We start from the raw sequence: 15744 nt of genomic DNA, 5'->3' as shown, positions 1-15744 counted from the left end.
AATACTTTTAAGTAACTATGATGTGTATCTTCTTGAAAAAGGGGGGTGAATTCTCAAATACCACAGGCAGAATGATGAATGTGTGCACTGCAGCCATACCTCTGCTAGCCCAGCTAAAAAGCACAATTACACAAATGTGAAAAAGTATAAACGATATGAATCCCAACGTTGGCCTTATGAGACAGTAGATGTAGCACTGGCCTTCAACTCGCATATCCCAGGCTCATCTCCAGCATGTAAGCCAAGTACACCTCAGCCTCTCTCTCAGGTAGATGGGTTACAACCATGTACCATACTCAGCTTCAAAATTTAAGTGTTCTTGTCAGACAGGATGCCTCAGAAGTAAGCGCTTTGGCAGTGCAATGAGAGAAAAGTCTCTTGTAAGCAGTCCTCTGACTTCCACTATGTATGCCACGACACGTGCACACTAACTTTAATAATGTGTTCTTGAGCCTGTAAGATGACTTGCCACAAAGCATGATCTCCACAAGGACACTGGAGCTCGCAAAAACCCCAATAAAAATAATAAAACATTTTGAATGTTAAAAAATTCTATTCTTAGACTTAGAAATGCCCAGTGTCAGAAATATTTTTTAGGAAGGCTGGGACAATGGCTCAATGGTTGAAAGCATTTGCTTCTCTGAGGATCCAAATTTGGTTTCCATGTTACAACCACCTGTAATGTCTGGAATCCCAGTGCCCTACAAGAAGGTAGCAGAGGTGGGAAAGCCCTGAAGCTCCTAGACAAACTAGCCTAGCACAGTGTAACAGCGAACAAAGACACCTGAAGCTCCTAGACAAACTAGCCTAGCACAGTGTAACAGCGAACAAAGACAGCCGGCTCAAAGTTAGAGGAAAACACTGACACCCACAGTTCTTCCTGACCTACATTACCTTTCAAGCACCCTCTCATGTACAAAGACAGACAGTGAGTCTCAATCTCAGTCTCCCTCCCTCCCTCTCTCCCACCGCACCTCTGGAAAGGAAACCTGGACTTGGGGTGCCACACTTCTCAGGCTGTTGTTGAGAAGATGGCAGATGTTCAGAACAAGTGCTTATCAAAAGCAGCCCATGTACTTTCAAAACAAGAGGACCTTCCTGGGAGAAAATACAATTCAGTAAAAATACTGATCTACCCTTCAAGATGCCCTCACACTGCTAAGTCTCCATCTGAGTAACAAGCCTGTTGAGTGTGGTGACCAACATGAATAAAAATGCAGAGAACCACCACCACCCACCAGAATTATCTCAACTACATCTAAAGACACAGCTCAGGAAGTGCCACAAGAACACGTCCTTGCCGGGTTGGGGATTTGGCTCAGTGGTAGAGCGCTTGCCTAGCAAGCGCAAGGCCCTGGGTTCGGTCCCCAGCTCCGGAAAAAAAAAAAAAAAAAAAAAAGAACATGACCTTGCACCTGTCTGCTTGCCTCAGGACATGTAGATAAGGGGTGGTGGGTAAGAGCAATGACTAATAAGCCTGGGTTTTATTCACAGCACCCATGTGGTGGCTTCACAACTGATTCCAGTTTTGGGCATATGATGTCCCCTTCTGGTCTTTAATAGCACCAGACACACATGAACAGACATGCACGCAGGCAAAACACCCATTAACAAATTTAAAAAAACAACCCAAACTACATTGTTTGCTTTTTGTTGTTGTTGTTAAAGACCATTCAGACGTCACTGTGGGTGAGTGTAGACCTCTGAACAAGACAATGCATTTCAACCTATTCAAGATCACCAAGGTTTCTAGCATTAAGAAGCAACTGTATACAGGTGCACAGCATGACGCACACACCTTTAATCCCAGAACTGAAAGAGAGGCAAGAGGATATCTGAGTTCGAGGCCAGCCCGGTCTACAAGTTAAGTTTCAGCCAAGGCAGAGAAACCCCATTGCAGGAGGAAAAAAGTAATTAAAAAAAAAAAAAAAAAGAGTAATTCTGTAAATTCTGAAAGGACTATGGTTAACTCCCCAAAACATACACAATTTAAAAACAAACCCAAGGTTTTTAAAGAAACCTCTTGCAGCCTCTTCCACCATCAAGATTTCTTGGTTCTTTTTTTTTTTTTTTTTTTTTGGAGCTGGGGACCGAACCCAGGGCCTTGCAAACTAGGCACAGTGGAATATACCTTTAATCAAAAAAGGCAAGCGAACATAATGAATCCCAAGTCAGCCAGGGGTACAAGTTAAGTCTTCATTCCCCTCACCCCAAAGACGGAGAGAAACATGGTAGAGCAGAGTTGCACCCCTATGCATCAAGGTTCCAGTTCTGGGCCAGGAAAGACTAAACCACAGCAAGACCATCTCAAACAAAGACAAGGTGGGAGAAGGAAAGCTGAGACTGTAGTCGTCTTCAGCAGTTATGGGTAAGAGTGTGTGCGGGCTGCTCTAACAGGACTCAAAACACGGTTCCCAACGCCCACATCTAGCAGTCACCTATAACTCTAGCTCCAGGCAATCCACTCTTCTCTTCTGGTCATGCACATACATACACAGACTTCATATATAATCTTAAAAACAAAAAGGAAGACGGTGTTGTGGTACACGTCTATAATCCCAGCATGTGGGAAAAGCATTCCAACTCTGAAGTCAGCCTGTTCACATCACAAAATCCAAATTAGTCAAGCTATACAAGGTGGGGCTATTTCCACAAAGAAAATTTACATGGTCAGCTGATTAAAAGTGCCTCCTACCTACGCATGAGAACTTAAATTCGAATTCAGATCTCCAGAACTCACAGAAAAGCCAGGAACTATGTGCCCGTCATAATCCTGGTGAAGAAGAGAGAATACCAGAACTTGTGGGCCAACTGGCCAGCATATGCAGTAGAAAAACAAAGACTGTTAAAGAGGAAAGTGAAGACTAACACCTGAGGTTGTCCTCTGTCAGCCTCACTAAAGCCAAGGCCATTTGTGCCTGCATTTACACATAATCTACGTTGTGTTCTTCAAAGTACAAATCTATCACTCAACATCTCATGTAATTAGGTGATCACCAAACACGCACACACACACACGTTTGAGACAGGCTCTCATTCTGCACACTAAGTTGGTGTACAACTCAAGATATTGCTGTCTCAGCGTCGTTGGTGGATTACAGCCACACCATCAAATCAAGTTTCCCCTGCGGTTTATTATCTCATTAATTCTATGTTCAGGAATTGCATTTTAACAAGTATAACAAAAGTAAGCCACATTCTAGAAGTTGAGTTTTCCACAATACAAGACCAAAATGTTTTTTGATTTTCAAAAATAGGATCTTAGTATGGAGATCCTATAGTAAGAGAGTCTCATCTTACTATGGAAATCTGGTTTTCCAAGATAGAATCTTACTATGACTTCTCCTGCCTTGGCTTGAAATTTAATTGTCGTATATGTGTAGAACCCATGCTAGAGCAAACGTGAAGATCAATGGACTACTTTGTGGAGTTAGTTCTCTCCTCCCAACTTTACCCAGTGAACCATCTCCAAGCCCTGGAAATGAACTTCTTAAACCACCTACACCACTTGAAACTACCCTTCCAGAGGCTGCTTCAAGAAATCATAACAGCATCTCAGATTAATTACTACCTTCTCAAGAAACACTTTTCAATGAATGACTTTTATCTCCTTTGCTATATTCTTACAAATACATAAATATTAACATAAAAAACCAAGCACAGTGAAGATCATTCTGGCCTTTGAAACATGCTTCAGAAACATGAGTCAGCCCAGTCTGGTGGCTAGCACCCTTAACCTCAACACCTGAGAGCTGGGTCACTGTGAGATCAAGGCCAGTATGGTCTACTGCTAGTGCAATACATAGTGAGACCCCCACCTCAATATAAAAACAAAACAATGAGGTCCCTCGATGGGAAAAGCCTGTTAACTTGAGTTCAATTCTCAGGACCGGCCAGGTGAGAACTGACTCTTACCAAGTTGTCTTCTGGCTTCCAAACCTGCAAATATAATAAAACTATGAACCAACAGAAAAGCATTGCACTTCCTATATGTGGAATCTTAATTAAACTTAATATTCACTGGGAGCTAGGACTATAGTTTAACAACAGAAGATTCCCTAGTATATGCCAGATCCCAAGATACCACACCTAGAACCACAAAACAAAAACCTCATTGGGATTTCACTTTGAAACAGGAACGCTTATTCAGTGTCATTTAAGTGTTTCAGCCAGGCTAAGAGCACTGACTACTCTTCTAGTAGATGTCCTGAGTTCAAATCCCAGCAACTATATGGTGGCTCACAACCATCTGTAATGAGATCTGATGGCCTCTTCTGGTGTGTCTGAAGACAGCGACAGTGTACTCACAGAGCTGAAGCTGGCCTTGGCATCCTGACCTTCCTGCCTAAGCCTCAGTGCTGAACTCACCAAGCCCATCATTTCAGCTAATCCTTTATAAGTGAAAACTTTTGTTCTTGAGGCTTAGTGGTTAAGACAAGAAGGCATATTTACATACACATATACCTTTTATTAAAAATATATCAAAACATGCCAGATAGTGGCAAACACCTTTAACCCCAGGGCTTGGGAGGAAGAAGCAGGAGGATCTCTGAGTTTGAGGCCTGCCTGGTCTACAAACTGAGTTTAGTTCCAGGACAGCCAAGGATACAGAGAAATTCTGTCTCTAAATAAATAAAACAAGCACATAAGAGACATAAACCCCAAACAGAAGTGATGGCACACACCTGTAACTTCAGCATTTGGGAAGTAGGATGACAAGTCCAAGATTAGCCTACGTTTCATAATGAGTCCTTGGGGATGAGGGTGAAGGACAAAGGGCAGAACATCTAACTCAGGGGTAGAACATTTGCCTAGCGTTAAAGTCTTGTGTTCAAGCCCCAACAACGCATACAGAGTGTCAGCAAACACGCCATTTCAAAAAAGCAGATATTGTTTTTGTTAATTCTAAGAAGCATCAAATGGGGACAAGTGCAGTTACACCAGTGGGTAGAGGCACTTGCCACAAAGCCTGACAACCGGTATTGTATGCTTGGGACCCAAACAGTCGAAGAGAAACTGCTCTTGAAAGTTGTCCTCTAACCTTGATATGAGTACTGTGACGTGTACTCACCATACCAACATGAATCCACTCACACGACAAATGTGTTTTAGAGACAGAACACGATTATGTGGTGATGACTCTACCCAACATGTAATCCAACCATGCTGTAACACTGTCACCCAGTAAACTCAAACAGCAGGACTCTGAGTTCGAGGCTACCCTCAACTACAAGAGCAATACCTTGTCTCAAAGTGCTGCAGAGAGAGATGGCTCAGCAGTCAAGAGAGCCCTTTGCTGCCCCAAGTTACCAAGACCCACAGAGTGGTTCCAAACCACCCATAACCCCAGTTCCAAGGGATTCAATGCCCTCTTCTGAATTCTTCAGGTACCAAGCATGCACATCATGCACATAGATATGAACAAACACGCACGCACAAACACGCACGCACAAACACGCACGCACAAACACGCACGCACAAACACGCACACACAAACACGCACACACAAAAATAAAATAAAATAAAAAGCAAAAAAAGCCAACTTTTAAGACTATAATTGTAAGGGTCTCGAGATGGCTCAGAAGGTAAAAGCATTTGCCACCAAGCATGAGGACCTGAAATCCATTCTCAAAATTGGGCTGTGGCACAAAGTCACTTTGTGTGTGTGTGTGTGTGTGTGTGTGTGTGAGAGAGAGAGAGAGAGAGAGACAGACAGACAGACAGACAGACACAGACAGATTCAACAAATTTTAATCTTGGGTTAAAAAAATACTTTCAGGTATTAGGATCCCCCTCACCCTGCCTCTGTTTTTTGAGACAAGGTTTTAGTATGTGGCCTAGGCCTTAAACAAATGACAAAGAGCTTCATGCCCCATTCTGTACTGCTGGGATTAAAAGCAGTCAGTGTCACCACACCCAGTTAAAGGTCAGGGTTTTTATGCCTCTCTTCTAGACTTCCACTAACCGCCAGGACCAGTCGAAAAAGAACCAAATTTCCAAGTCAGCCCCTCCCTCTGCCTGCAAAATGAACCATTAATAGCAATACTCCCTGACTGACTAGCATACTACTACTCAGGCAAAGGCACTGCTTGCTCCTGGAAGCCCAGTTTCCTGTAATGGGACAACAGTCTGTAATGTCCTCACACATCCCTGAAAACAGATCCCATTCATACCCTCACCATTTTCACACATGTATCCCTACTCCTTTTCCAAAGAGGGAGGTCATGAGGGAAACGCTGGCATTTTCTCTAATAAGGGGTACACTTACTCATTTACTGGCTGGCTGATTTTTTTTTTTTTTTAATCTCCACTGTAATCACAAGGGATCGAACTGCAACAAAACTGGTAGGGAAACTCAGGTACTGTTACTCGGTTTTTAATAGAGAGAAAGAAAAGTAGGCCCCAAAGACACTGGACATCTGGGGCTAAAGCTCGCTGATACAAGGCCTGCCTGGATTAAATGTCCACGGAAGGAGGGAGTGTAATATTTGTCGAGATGACTTCAGGGGGACGTTTACCTCCCATAAAGTTTGATTTTTACATACAACACTTTGAAAAACCTACAAAGTACACTCCTCCTAAAAGTAGTATCTGTGAGCACAGGTGGGTGAACTCCCAGACCTGGTGGCATGGCTTTAAACCTCTCCAAGACCTGCACCAACTTCAAGATCTAGAAGTATAGAGCTCACTGGTGGGCATCTTCACGGAGTTGCCTGTGGGGATGACAGGCAGAAACAACACTAACGACCACACAGACACAGGGACCTATGTGACTAAAGTGGGGAACCGACTTGTTAGAAAGTGCGAGCGCCGGGGCGCGCGAGTGAAACAAAAAACCTGTGGCGAGAAGTAACACGGAAGTGCTCGCTCCCGCCCGCCCCTCCCACCGCCAACCACCAGAAAGCGGGGGACTTGACAACGTGCTGGGGGCGAAAGAGGGGAGTGAGTCCCCGGAAAGCGCTACGAGTCGGCTGCAACTCCAAACCCGTCCCCCGCCCGCCGAGGACCTAGGCCGCGGGCGCCCGTGCCCATCGCCCCCCATCCGGGAGCCCGGGAGAAAAGGGGCAGTTGAGGAGCTCGTGCGCTCAGAAGAGGGTGCAGACTGCGCGCGCCGCGAGCCGAGGCCCTAGGATCCGAACTGCCACCTCCGCCGCCATCCTCGAAGCCTCCAGGCCCCAGGCCGAGCCGCTCCGGGGCTCACCCGCGCCAGGCGCTTCGAACCCAGGGACCTGCGCTCCGGGCTCCCCTCTCCAGAGAGCAAAGCTGCCGCGAGCCGGCCGAGTCCGTCCCCTCCCGCCAGGCTCCACGTCTCCGTCTCGGCTGCCCCTGAGTCCCGACGCTCTGGGAAAGGCTTCCAGTGATCCCTAGTCCACCCCCGGTACCGCTCCCACCCGGACCCGCGTCCCAAGCTTGACACTCCCAGCCTCCGCCACCCCCAACCCCAGCCCGCCTCACCTCAGGCGGCTCCGGCAGCGCTGGACACAGGAAACTCCTGGGTCCTCGACTCCGGCTCTCCTCGACCCCCCTCTTCGGTTAACTCCGCTTGTTTCTCGACAAAATGGCGCCCGAGGTCGCGCGCTCACGTCGCGGCCTTTCCCCTCCCAGTTCCCATTTCACCATTCGCTGCCCGCTGGTGGAGGGATGGCCCTAGCGCCAGCCAATGGCCGCACGCTGTCCGCAACTGCCGTCCAATCGCTGACGGATACCCGCGGATTTAAACCAATCACACACTAATCACTCGCAGAAGTCGAGGAAGAAACCAGGGCTCCTGCTAGCAACTACCAATCCAGACTCCTATTTTGCGGGCTCAAGCCAATTGCCGCTCATCAGCCCTAAGGGACCGGGTCCGAGTCCCGGCGCCTGCGCATCCGGGTGCGAGCCAATGGGTAGACGTTGGGAACTTCGATTTGGGACTCGAAGACATCCATCTGCCTTCGAGGTGTTCGACCCATTAAGACTGGCTGGTCATTGCCTCCGAGAAACAAAAAATACGGAAGGGAGCCCGTAATGCATTGCCACCCTGCGCACAAACTACTCTAACTTAGAGACAGGGCGATGCAGCCCTCGCCTACTTTCCTTTCGAAATGTCACGGTCCGAGAGGCCGTGCAGTTCCTAGAGGAAGCATTGTCCACTCCTCACATCTCCTTAGCAAGGAACACCAGCCATCAGAAAGCGTCAGACGTGGGGCAAAGTTGAGATTCTTTGCATCCTGGGTTAAGTAGTCGCACGCCCCGCCTATTCCTGTCGCAAAAGTAACGTGGTATCTTCCATCACTGTCTGCGCCCTGGGGGAGCAATGCATACTGGAGAATGTAGTCTCCCAGAGGCCCACCTAGCCCTAGCTCTTTTAAAGTTTGTTTTCCATTTCTGTCTTTTGAAGCAGGAAAGCTTTGCAGAGATATAGAAACTGAAATTCTCCTGCTCTTCCACATTCTCAAGGATGCCAATGCCATTTGCTTCTTGGATAAAAGACTATGTTATCCGCTGTGTCCTGTGTTGCAGGATTTTTGTTTGTTTGAGTTTTGAAACAAGGTCTCATTCAGTTAACCTAACGATAGTCCAGGTTGGCCTGAAACACACTATAAAACTCATTGAAATCTTCCAAACTACTGAGATGATAATAGTCGAAACCTCTCACACCATGTCTATTTAAACTTTAAAGAGATGTGGTAAAGACTTTATTTTATGTGTACGGGTGTTTGCTTGCATGTAAATCTATGCACAACGTGAGTACAGTGTCCTCAGAGGTCAGAAGAAGGTGTCCGTCCGTTCCTCTGAAAGTGGAGTTATAGGCGAGGTGGTCGTGAGCCACCATGTGGATCCTCTGGAAAAGCACCCAGCACTTGTAATCTCTGAGTCATCTTTCTAGCCCCTAGATTTAAAAAAAAAAAAAAAAAGCAAAAAAGCGTCTGAGTTTTTGCCTACATCTGTGTTCACCATTCGGGTGTGTGCCGGGTATCCAGCCAGGCATTGGATCCCCTGGGACTGAGATGAGAGTCACAGCTGTAAAGTCGTAAGCTGCCTTGTGAGTGCTGGAAATGCACCCCTGCTCCTCCACAAAAGCAGCAAAACTGCTCCTCTCCAGCCCCATCTTGAACTTTTTTTTTTTTTTTTGGTTCTTTTTTTTCGGAGCTGGGGACCGAACCCAGGGCCTTGCGCTTCCTAGGCAAGCGCTCTACCACTGAGCTAAATCCCCAACCCCCATCTTGAACTTCTTATCGATGTTTTTATTTCATGTATATGATTACACTGTACTCAGACACACCACAAGAGGGCATCAGATCCCATTACAGATGGTTGTGAGCCACCATGTGGTTGCTGGAAATTGAACTCAGGACCTCCGGAAGAGCAGTCAGTGCTCTTAACCACTGAGACATCTCTCCAGCCCTTTTATCAATGTTTTATTTGTGCAATTTAGGAATTTTGGGGTTGTTTTGTTTTGTAGGTTTTGTTTTCTTTTGTTTGTTATTTGCTGTTTGTTGTGTTGTTGTTGTAGTTGGAGAGAAAGCTGAACACAGTCTGTTGTTCCAGCACTCCAGAGCCTGTTCCAAGCCGTCCTGAATTTAATACTAAGGGACTGTTCTGGAGGAGAGGGGAATACAAGTCAACTACCTAAGATCAATTCTGTAATTCTACAACTAGTTTTAGTTTCAAGCTTCAATTTCCCCCAAATTGAAGGTAAGCTGAAATAAAGCTGACTTGCTTTTCCCTGCTTCAGCCTGTCGTTGCCAAGCTGACAGTTTTCAGAAGCAAACAGGGCCTCCTAGAGGAGATTCTTAAGCCCACTGCCCATCTCTCCTCTGAGGCTATACCAACATCACTGCTAAAATTTGACAGCCATACAAACTGAACCACGATTTTCACAATACCCTGGAGGTCAAAGTCCTTTGACTATGTGTTTAGGCTGGGTGGTTCTTGTCTTTTCTAGGAACGCTGAGAAGACCTACATAAAGGATCTACCAGGGGTCACCTTCTAACTCAGCAATTATGAATGTTTGCTTTCAAATACTCTTACGAGCAGGACATCCTAACCAGCAGGCAAACTCACCTGGCCAATTCTCAGCCTTCTTCCCACCCTCCCTACCCCACTTTCACAAAATATCCTGGTGATAAAGTAAAATAAAACAGAAAAACTTTATGTTAAAAGTAAAAAAAAAAATTACAATTTTTAAAGATAGCTCTCTTCAGACACACCAGAACAGGTGCATCGGACGATCCCTTTACAGATTGTTGTGAGCCATCATGTGGTTGCTGGGAATTGAACTCAGGAACTATGGAAAAGCAGTCAGTGCTCGCTTAACTGCTGAGCCATCTCTCCAGCCCCAAATTAAAAAAAATTTAAATAGTAATTTTGGAATGGAGGATTTAGATGTAAGAAATAACTTTTAATATGGCAATTTTACCATGGTAAGAACTATTTTAAAAACTGAAGAGAAAAATCAGCAAACTTGTGTTGTTTTATGGTCTTGGAAGACCGGAGAACAAAACACAGCTAAATGACAAAGAAGTCCTGAGATCTGTGCAGACTGCTTAAAAGAATATATGTGGGGAGGTGGAGAAAGATACTTTGAAGAGAGCAGAGCAGAAACCAATGGCCTTACTTCTCAACGATGGTATTTTCAGCCCCTCGCCTCCTCCCCCTTCATTTTCCAGATAACTGAGTGACTTCAGTTTTCAGCAGTTTTGACTCCTTTGGAACTTCTTCCTATCCAAAGCTGTGACTTCCCTAGGCCAAAGGATGTCCAAGAGACACACGGCAGAAATCCCACTGAGAGAAGAGGAGGCGGCTCTCGAGCTTACACCCGTCGGTGGCTGCTGGAGTGTAGGGCGCCACAGGTTCCCAGACTCCAGTGTCTGCCCCCATCTGTGAGCACGCAGAGATCAAACTGGACTCCAGCAAGCCAACAAACAAACAAACAAACAAAATAGCAGGCGTAGTGGCTCATGACCTCATGCCCTGAGCTCAGCACTGGAATTTAGGCAGAGACCCTGTCTCCAAGGTTTGTGTGTGGTGGGGGTGGGGATGGGGGCTAAGACAATGACAGCGACAACACACACAGGACAACAAAGCCGAGCAGGGGCCTAGTAGGTGGGGATTAATATGATAAAAATACATTAAATATATGTATAATGTTCTCAAAGGAGTAACTGCAATGTTGTGTTGGTTGTTGTTTAGCCCTCCGAAACATGCAGAAACCCACTTCCTACCTGGACTACACCACTAACTTCCTGAGTTACACTGGGTGAGTTACTTCCCCTCCCCAGAGGGGATTCAGCTCAGCCTCATGGGCCAGTCAAGTGCCCTAGCCCACCTTTTTGTTGTGTTTGCCTCCATGCATTGCTCGGCCGTGTCGCCCAGGTGGAACTCAAATTCTCATTTCTGCTTCGGCTTCCCAAGTGCCGGGAATCTAGGCACAAAGATAGAAGGTATAATGCTAGCCAAGATCTGTAGCACTGAGTTCCACCACAGCCCTGGATCTTGTTTTTTGTTTGATTTTTGTTTTTTAAGATTTATTTATTTATTATATATATAAGTGCACTGTAGCTGTTTTTCAGACACACCAGAAGAGGGCATCAGATCTCATTACAGATGGTTGTGAGCCACCATGTGGTTGCTGGGATTTGAACTCAGGACCTCTGGAAGAGTAGTCAGTGCTCTTAACCGTTGAGCCATCTCTCCAGCCCAAAGATTTTATTGCTTGATTGATTGATCGATTGATCAATTAAGTTAATGTATATGAGTTAATACAGTCGAATGTAGTCCAGGGCGGCCATACTCTGTAACTGAGGCTGGCCATGAAGTCCCGATACTCCTTTCTCTTCCTCCCAAATGCTTTAGTTACAGGCAATGCCACCACATCCAGCAATAAACTGAAAGGTAAAGAAGTTAACCTCTTGTCCAAAACCCAATACTTGATCAATGGCAAAGAATTGAAGCACACGTTTTGTGTGGCTTGCTTTAGTTTTGTTTCAGATTTACAGAAGCCTGTTTCCGCTGGGCTGCAACCCTAGCCCCAAGTCATGGTTTGGAAGCAGTGCTGACCTGGTAATCTATGCGGGACAGACTGTAATGTGCAATGGTCCATGGCCTGTAACTGAACAAGTGAGGGGCGGGGCATGAACCCAGGTGGTATCCCCCACTCCATTTGTCTATGTGAAGCTTGAGTGTAACTCTCAACACGCACATGCAAATGGTGGCGGGGGCGGGGCGGGGGCGGGGCGGGGGCGGGGCGGGGATGAAGGACATTTGAAAAGATTGCTCTGAAGCTGTCTTGGTGATATACACCTATGATCCCAGCACTGAGGCAGGAGGATGGAAGAGTTGGAAGCTAGACTTAACCTGGGCTATGTAGTAAGACCCTGGGTCCAAATGTATATACATATGGAGGAAGAAACCACTATTCTGTACTTTTTCTGGTAGACTTTATATCCAAATTCTCAGACTCGGCTGTGATGTGGAAAAAGCATTGGTACCCCACCAGAGGCGCCGTGGGGTAGAGACAGAGCAAGCTGGAGACACGGAATGGGGGGAGAAAAATCATCAGAATTCAGCAGTGGATGGACAGCCATTGAGGGACGAGAGAGACAAGAGGTTCAGGCCTTTCTGTGCAGTGCCCTCTAGCCTAGGACTCTCTGTGTAGCCCAGGCTGGCCTTGAATGAGCAGTCTTCTTCCTGCCTCAGCCTCTCAAGCGCTAAGATCGCAGCACACGCCAGCATGCCCCACCGAGGGGAAGGATCTTCCTGCTGCCTTTCTACCAATGAATGAGTCTGGGGGCAGACTGAGTGGTGTGGTGGCTATTCTTGGATGTCAGTGTTAACTATGTCTGGAATTAGGGATTGCACACACCTGTGAGGGATTTTTTAAATTATGTCCTTTAAAGTGGGAAGAGCCACTTTTAACCTATATGGCTTGAGGTGGGGAGATCTGCCCTTAATCGGGGCCACACCTGCTGGCAGCTGTATAAAGGACAGGGAAGATGGAAGCTCGCTCTCTCTGCCCGCTTTCTCTCACCCCTGCTGACAAGTCCAGTCCTTCACTGGCATTAGAGCCTACGTCTTCACCAATCTAGCCTAGCGAATGTGTATGTGTATGAATATATATGTGCATATACGTATATATCCATTCCAACAGTTCATTCCTCTGGAGAACCCTGACTAATAGAAATAGTAAGTTCTACTTGACTGTGGAATTTACGAATGATTCCTCCAAATAAAGATGTCCAGTACTCCCCATTAACCTGAAACTCCAAGGGACTTTGGAAACAGGGGACAGCATTACCAACGGCTAAGGGAGCTGCTGCCTTGGGGGAGGTGGCAAAGAGCTGAACCAGAACCAGAAAAGGCTGCCCCTGAACTCTAGGCTACAGCTAGGAGAGGAGCAGCCAAACCTCAGGGCAGGGACATCTGAAAGCTGAGCATTTGGAGGGTTGCGGTCTTTGTGAGCAGTCAAGCAAGGGGGAAATGGACAAGGCCTCTGGCTATCACAATGACCTGGGAGAAAGCTGTTTCTGTGGTATGAGGGGCCAACAGACAGAGCTAAGTGAGTGTAGGAAAGGGGAAGATAGCAAGAGTAACTCCAGAGAGACCCACGTGTGTTTAAACGCTCTTAACTTTTGGAGAGAGCTTATCTGTTGACTGGGATTGGCATGAGGTCCAGGGAGTTCCCCTCACCCATCTGTAGGTGCTGGGAGGAGCTCAGCCTTGGATAGCTGGAGAAACAATGCATTCCTCCTGGTTCTTTGATCATCTCAGAGGTGCTCCTCCTCTTGACATTTCTTTCCTGGTGTGGAATGCTTTGGGGAGATTATCCACTTCTAGCATCCCAAATCCCAGCTGATAACCTCTGTAAGAATGAAAGACTGTGGCATCCCACCCTGTTAGCATTAACTGTCAACTGACAGTTGAGAGTCACCTGAGAAGGGAGTCTCAGTTGATGGATTGCCCACATCAGATTGGCCTGTAGACACGTCTGTGTGTGTGTGGGGGGGGGTTGCTTCATTGTCAATGGAGGGCCCATGTCACTGTGTGGCACCATTCCTGGGGCATGTGGTTCTGGCCTGTTTGAGAAAACCTAAGCATGGGCTTGGGAGCCAGCTACCAAGCAGCTTCCCTGAGGCGCCTGCTGTAATTCGTAGGCTGTGAGTACCTTGGATAAAGGTAACGCCAGATGAAATAGCAAACAGCCCTGTCTTCAGGTTCCTGCTTGGGTTCTTGCCCTGACTGCCCTCAATTATGACTCTGACCTGAAGTATGGGCTAGATACATCCTTTCCTAAGTTGCTTTTCGGTCCCAGCATTTTATCGCAAACACAGAAAGGAAACTAGAACAACACACCCTCAGCCTCGCTCCCCAGCAAAACTTCCCTAGAACTTACCTTCCCCCTTCTCTGCGGGTATAGGGAATCGAAATACCTGTCTCCTCCAAGAAATTGCAAGCCAGGTCAGCATCTAACTGCAAACAAAAGCCCAGAGGTTATGCTGCAGCAGCCTCTGTATTGTCCAGTCCACTCTGGGAAACTGGTAGCCCTGGGGTCACTTTTTCAATCCTGCCTTCAAATCAGCCAAAAGTGGCTCCTTGGCCGAGCCTGTCCCACACTCAGGGTCACAACTGCTCAATGCTCACCCTGGATCTGAACCCTCACCTCCATCTTCTCTGCATCGGAGCATGGATCATTCTCTTCTTTTTTTTCTTTTTCTTTTTCTTTTTTGGGGGGGGCGGTCTCTCTTCTTAAACTCTTTGCTTGAAACAAGCTCTCCCTGTGTAACCTGTGCCACCCACCTGGTTCCTCTTTGTAAGTTATTTTACATTTTTATCTGGTTTGCATACATGCATGTCAAGGTCTGGGGACAACTTTCTATAGTTGGATCTCTCTCTCTTTACACTTTGTTGAGGGAGGAACTCCCATTTCTGCTACCCTGCATGCCGCAGCCTATCTGGCCTTGGAGTTTCCAGGTGATTCTCCTATCTTCGTTTTCTTACATCAGAAATGGGAGCCACTCCACTCAGGTTTTTTTGTGGGTTCCAAGGGTTAAACTCACGTTGCCTTGCTTGCTTGGCAAGAACTTTTGCAAGCTAAGCCACTTGCACCTGCTCCACTCCCCCACCACACATTTTCTCTTGAGGTAGAGGATGCATCAAGTTTGCCCAGGCAGCTTTCAGACTTGGACTGTCTCGCCTTAGCTCCTGGAGTAAGTGATTACAGCTCTGCACCAGAGGACTTGCTTCCCTTTTTTTTTTTTTTTTTTTTTTTTTTTTTGCTCTAACAAACATCTGAGTGTCTACTATGTTTAGGCACTGTTCCGTTACAGGGACTCTCACCAGGAGCAAGCTTCCTGGTGTATTTTGCACCTCAGTACCTGGTGTCTGTGCCCTAGTCTCTTCCATGAGTGTCCCTCCATCTCCTCTCCATTTGAGCATATGGAGAGTTCCTATAGAAACCCAAGGATGGGGCTGGAGAGATGGCTCAGTGGTTAAGACTCTACTCTTCCAGAGGTCCCGAGTTCAATTCCCAGCAACCTCATGGTGGCTCACAACCATCTGTAAAGAGATCCGGTGCCCTCTTCTGGTGTGTCTGAAGACAGCTACAGTGTACTTGTATATAATAAATGAATAAATCTTAAAAAAAAAAAAAAAGAAACCCAAGGATGCAACCTGGCTGTCGTAGCTCTATCGGAGGCTACTCAGATCTTTGACTCACACATTCAGTTCCCAGGCAGAGGGAATTCGGGTATGCAGACAGCCTG

General features: G+C 46.6%; 1 protein-coding gene across 13 annotated transcripts in view; it reads right to left on the bottom strand.

Moving 5' to 3' along the window:
* Positions 1 to 7588, bottom strand: part of Cnot1 (CCR4-NOT transcription complex, subunit 1) — a 91300-nt gene extending 83712 nt beyond the window's left edge. For 12 of the 13 annotated variants that reach the window (XR_015643293.1, XR_015643294.1, XR_015643296.1 and 9 more), the window contains exon 1: positions 7456 to 7555. The gene's annotated coding sequence lies outside the window, so the exon portion shown is untranslated. 13 annotated transcript variants of the gene reach the window in all.
* Between the last annotated feature and the right edge of the window lie 8156 nt (positions 7589 to 15744).

This window comes from Rattus norvegicus, chromosome 19 (assembly GCF_021556685.1).
Source record: "Rattus norvegicus strain SHRSP/BbbUtx chromosome 19, alternate assembly SHRSP_T2T, whole genome shotgun sequence".
Lineage (NCBI taxonomy): Eukaryota > Metazoa > Chordata > Mammalia > Rodentia > Muridae > Rattus > Rattus norvegicus.
The sequence above is the reverse complement of the archived record's forward strand: the minus strand, read 5'-3'. Positions and strand labels throughout refer to the sequence as shown.